Source organism: Diabrotica undecimpunctata, chromosome 6, assembly GCF_040954645.1.
Source record: "Diabrotica undecimpunctata isolate CICGRU chromosome 6, icDiaUnde3, whole genome shotgun sequence".
In the NCBI taxonomy this organism is placed as follows: domain Eukaryota; kingdom Metazoa; phylum Arthropoda; class Insecta; order Coleoptera; family Chrysomelidae; genus Diabrotica; species Diabrotica undecimpunctata.
This window is the reverse complement of record NC_092808.1, coordinates 73,230,065-73,240,670: the sequence shown is the minus strand read 5'-3', so window position 1 is coordinate 73,240,670 and position 10,606 is coordinate 73,230,065. Positions and strand designations below refer to the sequence as shown.

At 34.5% G+C, this 10,606-nt stretch overlaps 1 protein-coding gene across 2 annotated transcripts in view; it reads left to right on the top strand.

Annotated features, from left to right (window-relative positions):
- Nucleotides 1-10,606, top strand: part of LOC140443500 (WD repeat-containing protein 3) — a 730,789-nt gene that overhangs the window by 631,412 nt on the left and 88,771 nt on the right. The window lies entirely within an intron of this gene.

Genomic DNA, 10,606 nt, shown 5'->3' with positions numbered 1-10,606 from the left:
ATACCAATAAATTGCAGTTCATCAAAGATACATTTTTTCTTATGGTACACTCTGTATTTTATTTTATTTTCATTGTCCGCAAAAATAAGTTATAGTTTCCTAAGGGTTCCCTATACCCAAGTACAACTACAGAGTCTTCTGAGTTATGCCGACTTTTCTTAAAATTTAAAGTTTTAAAAGTAGAGTCGTTCTTAACTCATTCAAGCAATTACACCAAATTTTCTTACATATCTAAATAGTTGGACATTTGTTAAATGTATTCCATGATTATTCAATATGTGATATGTCTTATTTTAAATCGAACACCATGTATATTAATAAATTATTTTATTACACAAATTTTCCTCTTTTAAATAATATAAGAATATCCTATACCCAGGTTTCATAGTTTTTGCGTAATTTACAATTTTCTTAAACGGTAAATCGATTTTAAAATGTTTATATTTACTCTCGATTTTTAAACCCATCATCTTGGCATAGTTGTTATAAACGACACCAGTGTAGTTGTAAATAAATATATATATACTTTTAGTTGCTGATTTGTATAATAAATTTTTTCGTTTTTAAAAATAATTAAATACATAGCAAAACAGGAAGAAATTTAATGAACCAAATACATAAATTATACAAAATGAACCACAACTTACTATAACTAAAAAATGATTAACTTGGAACTGTTAACTTTGAAGACACTGTAAAGAGATGTTTAATAATCAATAATGGAATATATTCAACGAATGTCCAACTATTTATATATAATACAAAATTGGTATTGCTTAAATAAGTGAGTCTTATTTTAAAACTTTAAATTTAAAGAAAAATCGAGATAACTCAGAACATTCTGTACTTAGGTATCGGGAACCCTTATGAAACAACTATATCTTATTTTTTGCGAACAATTATACAGGGTGTCCCATAAGAAAAATTATAACTTTGATACACCGCAATTTATTGGAATACCCAGTATATTTCAAAATATTTTTAAAATGTAGCTTTATCAACTTACAGATTTTCCTTCTCGTTAGTGGTGACTCACTCTGTATATTTCTTTCTACCACATAATGGTGTGAGGTCTAATTTAATTCTCAACAAATATCTTTCATTCTTTGCGGTTTCGTGTCAATATCCTTGCCTGTCCATGTCACCTCCGTTCTCTCCAATATCTTTCCGATTACTTCATCCCTTGTCTGTTTTGGCCTTACTCTTTTCTTTGTTTGTCAATATTTTTGCTTCCCACGCTTTTCTCACTGGTATGGTATCTTTCATCTGCTATAAATGACCCCACCAACTCATGTGTCTGTTCAATAAACACCAAGTGGATTGTATTATCAGTTCATTCCTTATATCCGTGTACCTTATTCTATCCATTTTGTTAACGTATGCTTAAAAACGATATTTCTATAGCCTATATCTTACTCTTTTGTCGGTCCATTAGTACCCATGATTCGCTGCCAAAAGTCATAACAGGTCTATAAACTGCTTTGAAAACTTTAATTTTTGTATTCCGTTATATTTCTTTTCTAAATATAAATGTTTTGTTCATTGTATGATACAGTTGCAGCGTTTTCTCTCTCTGCTATTAATTTTTTTTTCAAGAGATCATGTTTGTTTTATTATTACTCCCTAGTATGTAAAAGTTTTAACTTGTTCTAATTTGTTTTTTTAAATTTTTATATTAAATTCTTCTCTTGTTTCTCCTATCTACATAACTTATCTTTTGTTAATATGTATTTTCATGCTGTTTTTAGTAAGTACTTCTTTCCCTATTTCCCAATTATTCTGAAATTCTTTTTCAGTTTTTGCAATTAGCACCAAATCGTCAGCAAATACTCCTTCAGAGACTTCTACCCTTTGCGCAGATTTCTATACCCTACATTCAGTTTGTTACTCTTTGTTGTGCTTTTCTTAATAATTTCGTCCATAATAATAATTTCGTTCCTTTTTCTCTTAGTATTTTCCATAGTTTCTGCCTTAGTACTTTATCGAAGGCCTTTTCTATGCCAAGAAATGCTACGTATATTTTCTTTCTCTCTTACAACGCTTTTTGGTGTTATAGTAAATATATGATTTTGTATACTTCTATCAATTGTAAATCCACTTTGTGCTTCGTCTAAAGTGTGTTTCGTCATTATTTCTAATCATTTATTTATAATTTTTTCTCGAAGATACATGAACATAGCATCGATAGTTATTACATTCTCTCCTATCTCCTTTTTTGTATATGTATAATTAGTGACACTTTCCGATCTTCTGGAATATCGTCATTGTTCCATATTTTATTCATTTTTTTACTCATATTTGGTTACAATATATAATATAATTGATAATTTTTCCCATGTTTTTAATAATTTAATTTGTTATTGTATTCACTCCAGGAGCTTTTCCATACTTCAACGATTTTATTTTTTCTACTAGTTTTTTCTCTTTTATTGTTTTCCAATATATTATTTTGTTCTTCAATTTGGCTAGAGCTACACTGGTGGTACATGTATATTAATAACTTCACGACCGTGGTCATGCCTCTTTCGGGAAGAGAGTTTACACGGCAAATATTTGCTTAGTGGCGAATAAGCAGTGCTTGGTGGCAAAAGCATGTAAAGTTATGTGTTGGGTTATAGCAGACAGGATTTCATAAAATTTGGCAAGAAAAAGGAAGAAAATACGATAGTTGATAAGGCAGTATATTCAATAAAGAAGTCATACTAATTTAATTAAAGACATCTCCAAGTACCTTGAAGATTTTAAACATTTGCTTAGACTGTCGGAACAATATTTTCAATATTTATGAAGGGAACTATGCTAGGGAACTTGCTAGCCCCAAAATTAAAAAAAAAAAACTATATAAAAAATATATAAAAGGGAAGCCCTATCGGCCAAACTGAAATTGCAAATACCACTTCGATATTTAGCTACTGTAGACTCTGTTAAAGGTTATAATATTTATGAGTCCCCAAATCTACATCCCCAATCTTCAAAGCTACACAATGTTTTTGTTTGAAGTGGGCGTACAAATTGGAGATATTTCCTGATGTTTTTTTATACGTTAATTTTATTAAAATGCAACCAAAAATTTCTGGTTGCCAAAAAGTGGTGCCATTTTTTTGTCTAATTTTATTAACTACAAAACAAAACTCACACTGTGCCCACATACCTTGTAATAAACGAAATGAAGATAGGTAAGAAAGCTCAATATTTATCATAAACACACATCATACGACATAATTTGAAGTGGATATTTACCACTTTATTAAGTGAAGGGAATGACTACACAATCTAAAAATCAAACCAGTTTGGTCTTTTCACGATCGTATTTCGAGTCATGAAGAGAATTTAATCTTCGTATTTCACGAATGTACTTGTTTCCATTTAGCGTGAAATACGAAATCGTGACTCACGTTCGTGATTCACTATCCATGTCAACGTAGCTTTAATTTAATTCCTTTGACGTCTTTCTTAAGTATTATTATACATATCCAGATTTAGCCATACGGCTCACACTCCCTCTAAGGGGGAAATTCACTCATCCCAGATACCTACGGTATCAGAAGGATTGAGCTCTGGTGGGACTCTTTCCGTGTTATCGAGACCTAGGTGACTTGGTATGTTGGAGTATTTCCCAAAAATTTTCGTACACATCTGGACGTCGCGATGAGTACAGCTTTCTGTATGGCCTTATAGAGATGTTCATTTAGACCAAGCTGTTTCATGTTCTCTAGGAGGTTTTTGGGAATAACACCAGTAGTAGATAGAATAATGGGTACTGTCTGGGTACTTTCATTTCTCCATTGTCTCCTGATTTGTATTTCTAGATCTCTGTACTTGGCGATCTTTTCGTTGTATTTAACACGTAAATTATTGGTGTTGGGTATCTCCACATCAATAAGTGTTGTTTTCCCAGTAAGTTTATTAACTAGTATGAGATCCGGTCTATTATGCGCCACTGGTTGGTCTGTGAGCACAGTGCGGTCCCAGTGTAGCTTGTAGTTGTCATTTTCAAGCATTATGTCAGGGACGTATTGATAATAAGGAAGATGGTCGGTTTTGAGAAGTCCCAGTTTGTCAGCTAGTTCTTGGTGGATAATCTTTCCTACTGAGTCATGGCGTTCTTTATAATCAGTACCGGCAAATGTCTGGCAGCCACCGGTAAGATGTTGGATGGTTTCTTGGGCTTGACATCCATACCGGCATTATTTGTCATTTTGGACTTGAGGATCTTTAATAATATATTTCAGGTAATTTTTTGTTGGAATAAGCTGATTCTGAAAGGCAAGTAGGAAACGCTCAGTCTCGGGAAACATCTTTCCTGATGTCAACCAATAGTTCGACTCTCTATTGTCGACATATTCTTGGTTGATCTCATTGAGATATCGCCCATGCAGAGGTTTACTCATCCAGGTGCGCATTTTTTCTTGGTTAGTCAGATGGTTTATGCGCATTTCTTGTTCCCTCAGTTTAAGTGGCGTTGTAGCATCTACTGCACAGATTGCTCGATGTAAAGTAGATGTCTCAGCCTGAACCTGAAAATAAGTTTTTAAATTAGCAATTTGTTTATCCAATTGCTCACCTATATCCATAAGTCCTCTTCCCCCTTAATACCGCGGTAATGTTGTTCTATCTACTGCACTGCGTGGATGATGTTTTTGCGCCTTTGTGAGAAGTGTTCTTACTTTCCGCTGAAGACCCTCTATATCCGTTTTTGACCACTTTATTATACCAATCGAGTAGCTCAGCGCAGAACAGGCGTACGTATTTAATGCCTTAAACAAATTTTTACTATTAAGATAAGACCGATTTAGTTGTCTTACTCTTCGCACGAACTCCGAAGTTAGTTCAGTTTTCATTTGTTTACGGTCAATTTTCCGTGCTTGTTTTACTCCGAGATATTTGTAAATATCATTTTCACCCATTGCCTCGATGTTTTGGCCATCTTGTATATCGAAACCTCCGGGCTGAACCTTTCCTCTGACTATATTTAGTATACGGCACTTGTCTAGTCCAAAATGCATACTAATATCATTTGAGAAATTTTCTACAGTTTTTAGCATCTGATCTAAGTGGTTTTGAGTGGAAGCCATTAATTTCAAATCATCCATATACAACAAATGATTACGCTTCGCCACAACAGTATTGTTATTTTTGATGCTAAAACCTGAGTCAGTGGAGTTCAGTAGCTGAGATAGTGGGTTCATCGCTAGACAGAACCAAAGTGGGATCAACGAGTCTCCCTGAAAAAGGCCCCGGTTAATTGGGATATCTTCAGTTTCGATGTTGTTTTCACCGGGTATTTGAAGGTGAATTTAGTCTTCCACTCCGTCATTATATGCTTTAAAAAGGTCACTATATTATCATCGACTATTCAATATATCTATAAGCCATTCATGCGGTAATGAATCAAAGGCCTTCTTGTAGTCGATCAAGGCGGTGAAAAGGTTCCTTTTTTTTGGTGTACGCCTGGTTGGAAATGACTGAGTCGATTATAAGTTGTTCTTTGCAGCCCATGGAACCCTTAGCGCATCCCTTCTGTTGAGGCTCTATGATATTGTTTAGAGAACAGTGTTGGTAGATACGCTGGGTTATACAGGATGTGACCAATTTGTACAAAGTTGGAAGACAAGTAATTGGGCGGTACTTGACTGGATCTTGGGTGTTATTTTAATCCTTCGGTATTAGATAAGTGGTTCCCTGAGTAAGAAATGGTGGTATGTCCTGCGGATTAAAAATAACATGATTAATTAATACTGTTAAGAGCTCGTGTACACTCCGAAACTTCTTTAGCCAGAAGTTTTGAGCTCCGTCTGGCCCAGGAGATTTCCAGTTATGAAGCTCTTCTTTGAATGTTCGAGACATCGTCAGCGGTGAAAGGTTCATAGGGAATATTACTATAGTGTTGACAGTTGTTCGTTGTTTCTTCAATCCATCCAGCATTGTTGTTATGAGTAACTGACGTCGAAAGTTGGTTTCCCCAAAACTCATGAATTTCTTCATATATATTCTTCTTCTATCTTCTATCTTCTACATATTATTATATATAATTTTATTTCCTGTTAACATCCCCCCAATTATCTTTTATTTTGTTTATCATTTTCATTTTTAGCATCTTTGTTACTTAAGTTTATAAATTTTTTAACAAACTAAAAATATTATTCCATTATTTTCCTTTAATGTTAATTTACCCTTTTGTAACTTACGCTACTTAAGGGATGTCACTCCCGAAGGTACTTTTTAAAAAGGCCCTTTTAAAGGTACAACTAACAGAGTTACAGCACTTTATTTAATACAATTACAACTGACTTTAAAATAAAAATTTACAGTATTTATAAGAAATTAATTGATGACGACCTGTCTACAATATGTGTCGAAACTGCTGATCGGCTGGACTATTGAACTGCAATACCGCTGACAATCGGGGTTAATGTATCGTAATTTCTCCATCCCCTGGGGAAGTTTTATGAGGGATGAACAAAACTCTGTGAACTGTTTCTGGGGGCTCTTGACTTTGGTCAGGGATGTCTTCTGCTGTGGTTGGATTCTGCTCATCTTTTTCTTTGTTTCAGTTTGCGTAGCTTGAGAAAACCAAAAATTAAAAGGATTGCTATCAGGATATATATCGGTGGTGTCCATATGTAGCTATGGTCCATTTGCGTTGGGAGGATGGATTGAAACCTTTCTTCTTCCTGTGATAACTTGTGTAGTTCGTCTAAAGGAATTCTGTTCAATTTTAGGGGTTTGACTATTGGGTGATTCTTCAGAATAGTGGTGGTCTTGACTTTTGGTAATGTTAGTGGTTCTTCTTTAATTGTTGTTTTGAAATTTGTGTAAACTTCATTATTGGTTCGTAGTTCACATCCTGGCGGTAACTCAATTAGATAGGTCCCTTCGAGTACTTTTATTTCAGTGGTGGTGCAATGGGTAGATACTTTCGTAGCCTTTGGAAAAACGGCAATGTACTGTGCATCGGATACTTTTTGAATGATCGTTGTACTGACAGTGACGGGAACACTTTGGCATTGGGCAGCATCATTGATTAACTGGAGAATTTGGACGATGCAGTCATTAGTCTGGTCATGCTCTTGTGGAAATTTCTCAGGACAGATGAATGATTTGGAGATTCGCTTCTTTTACATGGTACATCCATGTATTGAAAAAGGTCTGAGTTGTGGACTAGATATGGACCAGGTGGAATGATTATTGTGTGATTATTAGTTGGGAGGGAGTATAAATGGAAGTATGTGAACAACTTGGAATGAAGGATAGGAAAATGTAAAATGAAAATAAGGGTGTGATTCGTGTAGTAACCATTAATGTCTATGATTTTATAGTATTTGGTTAAGTCTTCTTCTTGAATATAGGGAATCTGTGTTGCAGGGTGTTGTTCAATCATCTTTTGCACGGTCCATTTTATTTCTTCAGGTTTGATAAGATCGTTGTGTAAAGTTTTGATTCTTGCAAATGTAATTGTTGTTTGTAGATCATCCAGTATTTGTATAATTGTTTGTAAATTTAGATTTATCTGGTCAAGGATATTTCAAACTTGCATATAATCATTAAAATCGAAAACGAATTGGTTCATCTCTAAGCTAATTTTGTTTATCTCTTAAGCTATGATTTCTTGGTTGTGTGTAAGTAATGAAATTGTTTGGTTAAAATTTATCATTATTCTTTTATTGAGACTGAGTTGGCTATTGATGTTGGTAATAATGTTCTGTTGGTTATTTTCAAGTGATTTAATGGCGACGTTGTATCTTTCAGCATCTTCTTTATCTAGATTACCAGAAATAGATTTTATTACACTTCCCAATCCGTTTATAAGTCCTCTTTTGCTTCTGTATTTTGGATATATTGTGTCGAGTTTCTCTTTTGCTGTTTGGAGGAGGTACAGTTTTATCAAAGTTTTCTAGGCTGTCAAAATATAGTTGACTAAGTCCATTTTTTATTGCTCTGTTGGTGGTGATATACTGAGATTCCATGGATTCAATCTCTTCTACAATGGGTTCTAGATGGAAATAGTGGATGAAGTCATGAGTGCTGGTCTGTATCCTCGCTTGTCCAAGTTTAACTGGGAGGATTCCTGGATTGTCCTTCAGGTTTTGAATTTGAACTTGTTGGGCTGCTACTAAGGTACATCTGTAGAGCAGTTTTAGCTTTAGTCTTTGGCTGGTGTTTGATGTTTTTTTTGTGTATCGACGTATCTTGAGTGTCTATTTTTACGGGATTGTTATTTTTCACAATGCGGGAAGAAAATCTCGGAAGAAGTTTGCTTCTTTTTACTGTTTTTCGAGTCTAAACTTTTGTGCTGGGTTTATAAGTTATTGGAGTTTGTCTTTTTTGATTTATTTTTTCAATATTTTTCTGTTTGGTTTCTTGTAGCTTTTTGTTTATTTCATTGTAGATTTCTTTTGTCTGTAATCTGTGGCTCTGTGTATAGTTATTTATTAGGGTTCTGTTAATATCGATGTTAAATGGATCCTGAGGATCGATATGGCCATTGAGAATTTCGATTGGCTTTTGTTTAGTTGATGAATGAATGGAATTGTTGTATCCTAAAATAGCATATAACATATGTTCTTTAATACCCAGAGTCTTACTTTTTTCTCTAAGTATTCGTAGGTGTTCCAAAATTGTAGAGTGAAAACGTTCTATCATTCCGTTCGATTGTGGATTATCTGGTGTTGTGTAGTGAATCGAAATTTTGTGTGTATCGACAAATTCCTGAACAAGGCCGTTCTTAAATTCGGTTCCAGTATCTGCGATTATCATGTGTGGGAGTCCATGGTGGGTTATAGAGAGCATGAAGGTATTAAAGACATTTATTGCATTGGATCCTTCTATGGGATATGCTTGGCCATATTTCGAGAATGCATCAATTATTGTAAGGAATTTTTGTCCGTTAGCTTGGAATGTGTCCATATGAATAATTTCTAACGGTTTTGTTGGAGTTGGTGTTACCATAAATTTCGGCTTAATTGGATTTCTATCATACTTGTTAGCTTGGCACGTATCACAAAGGTTGATAACTTCTTCGATGTCTTTCTTTAGCGTAGGCCAGTAGTAGCGTTTTCTTATTTGAGCTTCGGTTTCGTTAATTCCTCTGTGGTTAGTCTTCCCTTGATGGTAGTTCTCTATAATTTCTTTTTTTCTCTCTGTGCTGTTTATATCTTCTAGGAGGCTGTTGCATTTGACAAGATCGAATGCTGAATTTTTAAAAGTGTCTCCTAGAATATTGCATAGGGATTTGTAGAGTTCATCATTCTTGAACAGAATGGCGTATTTCTTTTTTGGATCTATATAGTTCTTGAAAAACTGGAAAATGTCGTTGTGTAGATCATTTTTTCCCAATTGGACATACATTCTCTTCTTTGTTACAAAACACTGCTCTATGATTGGTTTCGCCGGGCTGTAATTTACTATCTTGAAACTTATTTGATTATTGTAACAATTTAGTGGTTTCTCGCTAATTGGAATTCCCATTATTGGATTTTCTCTCGTGGAATGTTTGGTTACATCTGTATCGTTATCTTCTTGTTAGTATTGGGAGTTTGATGGCTGAGCTTTAGATTTTTGCTGTTTGCTGTCTTCGTGTAGGATTTCGTCTATTATCTTTATTTCTTTGGGAGTTAACGTTGCAGTTTGATTTTTTTGGATGATTTTGTCTAAGTCGCCTAAAGGGGTTGAAGGATTCAAAATTTGTTGAGGCTCTTCGGCTCGGTCGGTTAGAAATTCTTCTAGATCGGATAAGGAATTGGGGTGATTAATCATAGAGATATCATCGTCATCTTTTGAGAGGAGTTTTATTATTTCTTCCATATTCTCGTCTACACTGTTTAATTCTTTCGTGTGAATTTCGACACGGGATAAAGCATCTGCATTGGTGTTGGATTTGCCTTTTTTATATATTACTTCGTAATCAAATTCCTCCAGCTTTAATCTCCATCTGACAAGCTTTGAGTTTGGGTCTTTAAGTGAAAATAGCCATTTTAGTGGTCGATGGTCAGATAAAATTTTGAATTTTCGTCCGAAAAGGTATGGGGGAAGTATTTAGTAGCCCACACAATTGCTAACATCTCCTTTTCGATAGTCGAATATTTCAGTTCAGTTTCATTTAAAGTTCTGGATGCATAGGCGATAGGTTTATCGTTTCCTATTGGACCTTGTGATGGGATGGCTCCTATAGCGAAGTTGCTTGCATCAGTCGTAAGGTTGAAGGGTTTAATAAAGTCTGGATATTGCAGAAGTGGTTCATTAATCAATAAGCTTTTACAGGTTTTGATACAGTTTAAGTTTTCTTCGGTGTGTTCAATTTTTGCATCCTTTTAAGACATATGGTAAGTGGTTTTGTAATTTTGGCAAAGTCCTTTATGAATTTTCTATAGTAACCAAGTAATCCTAAAAATCCTCGAATTTCTTTTGCTGTTTTTGGTACAGGATAGTCTATGATGGCTCTAATCTTAGTCGGGTTTGGTTTAATTCCATCGCAGGTTACGACGTGGCCTAGAAAATCGACTTCTTTCTTAAGGAATTCACATTTGTCAACTTGTATTTTAAATCTTGTTTCTCTTAATCTTTCAAAAGTTTTCTTAAGATTTACCATGTGTTCTTGAAGAGAGGT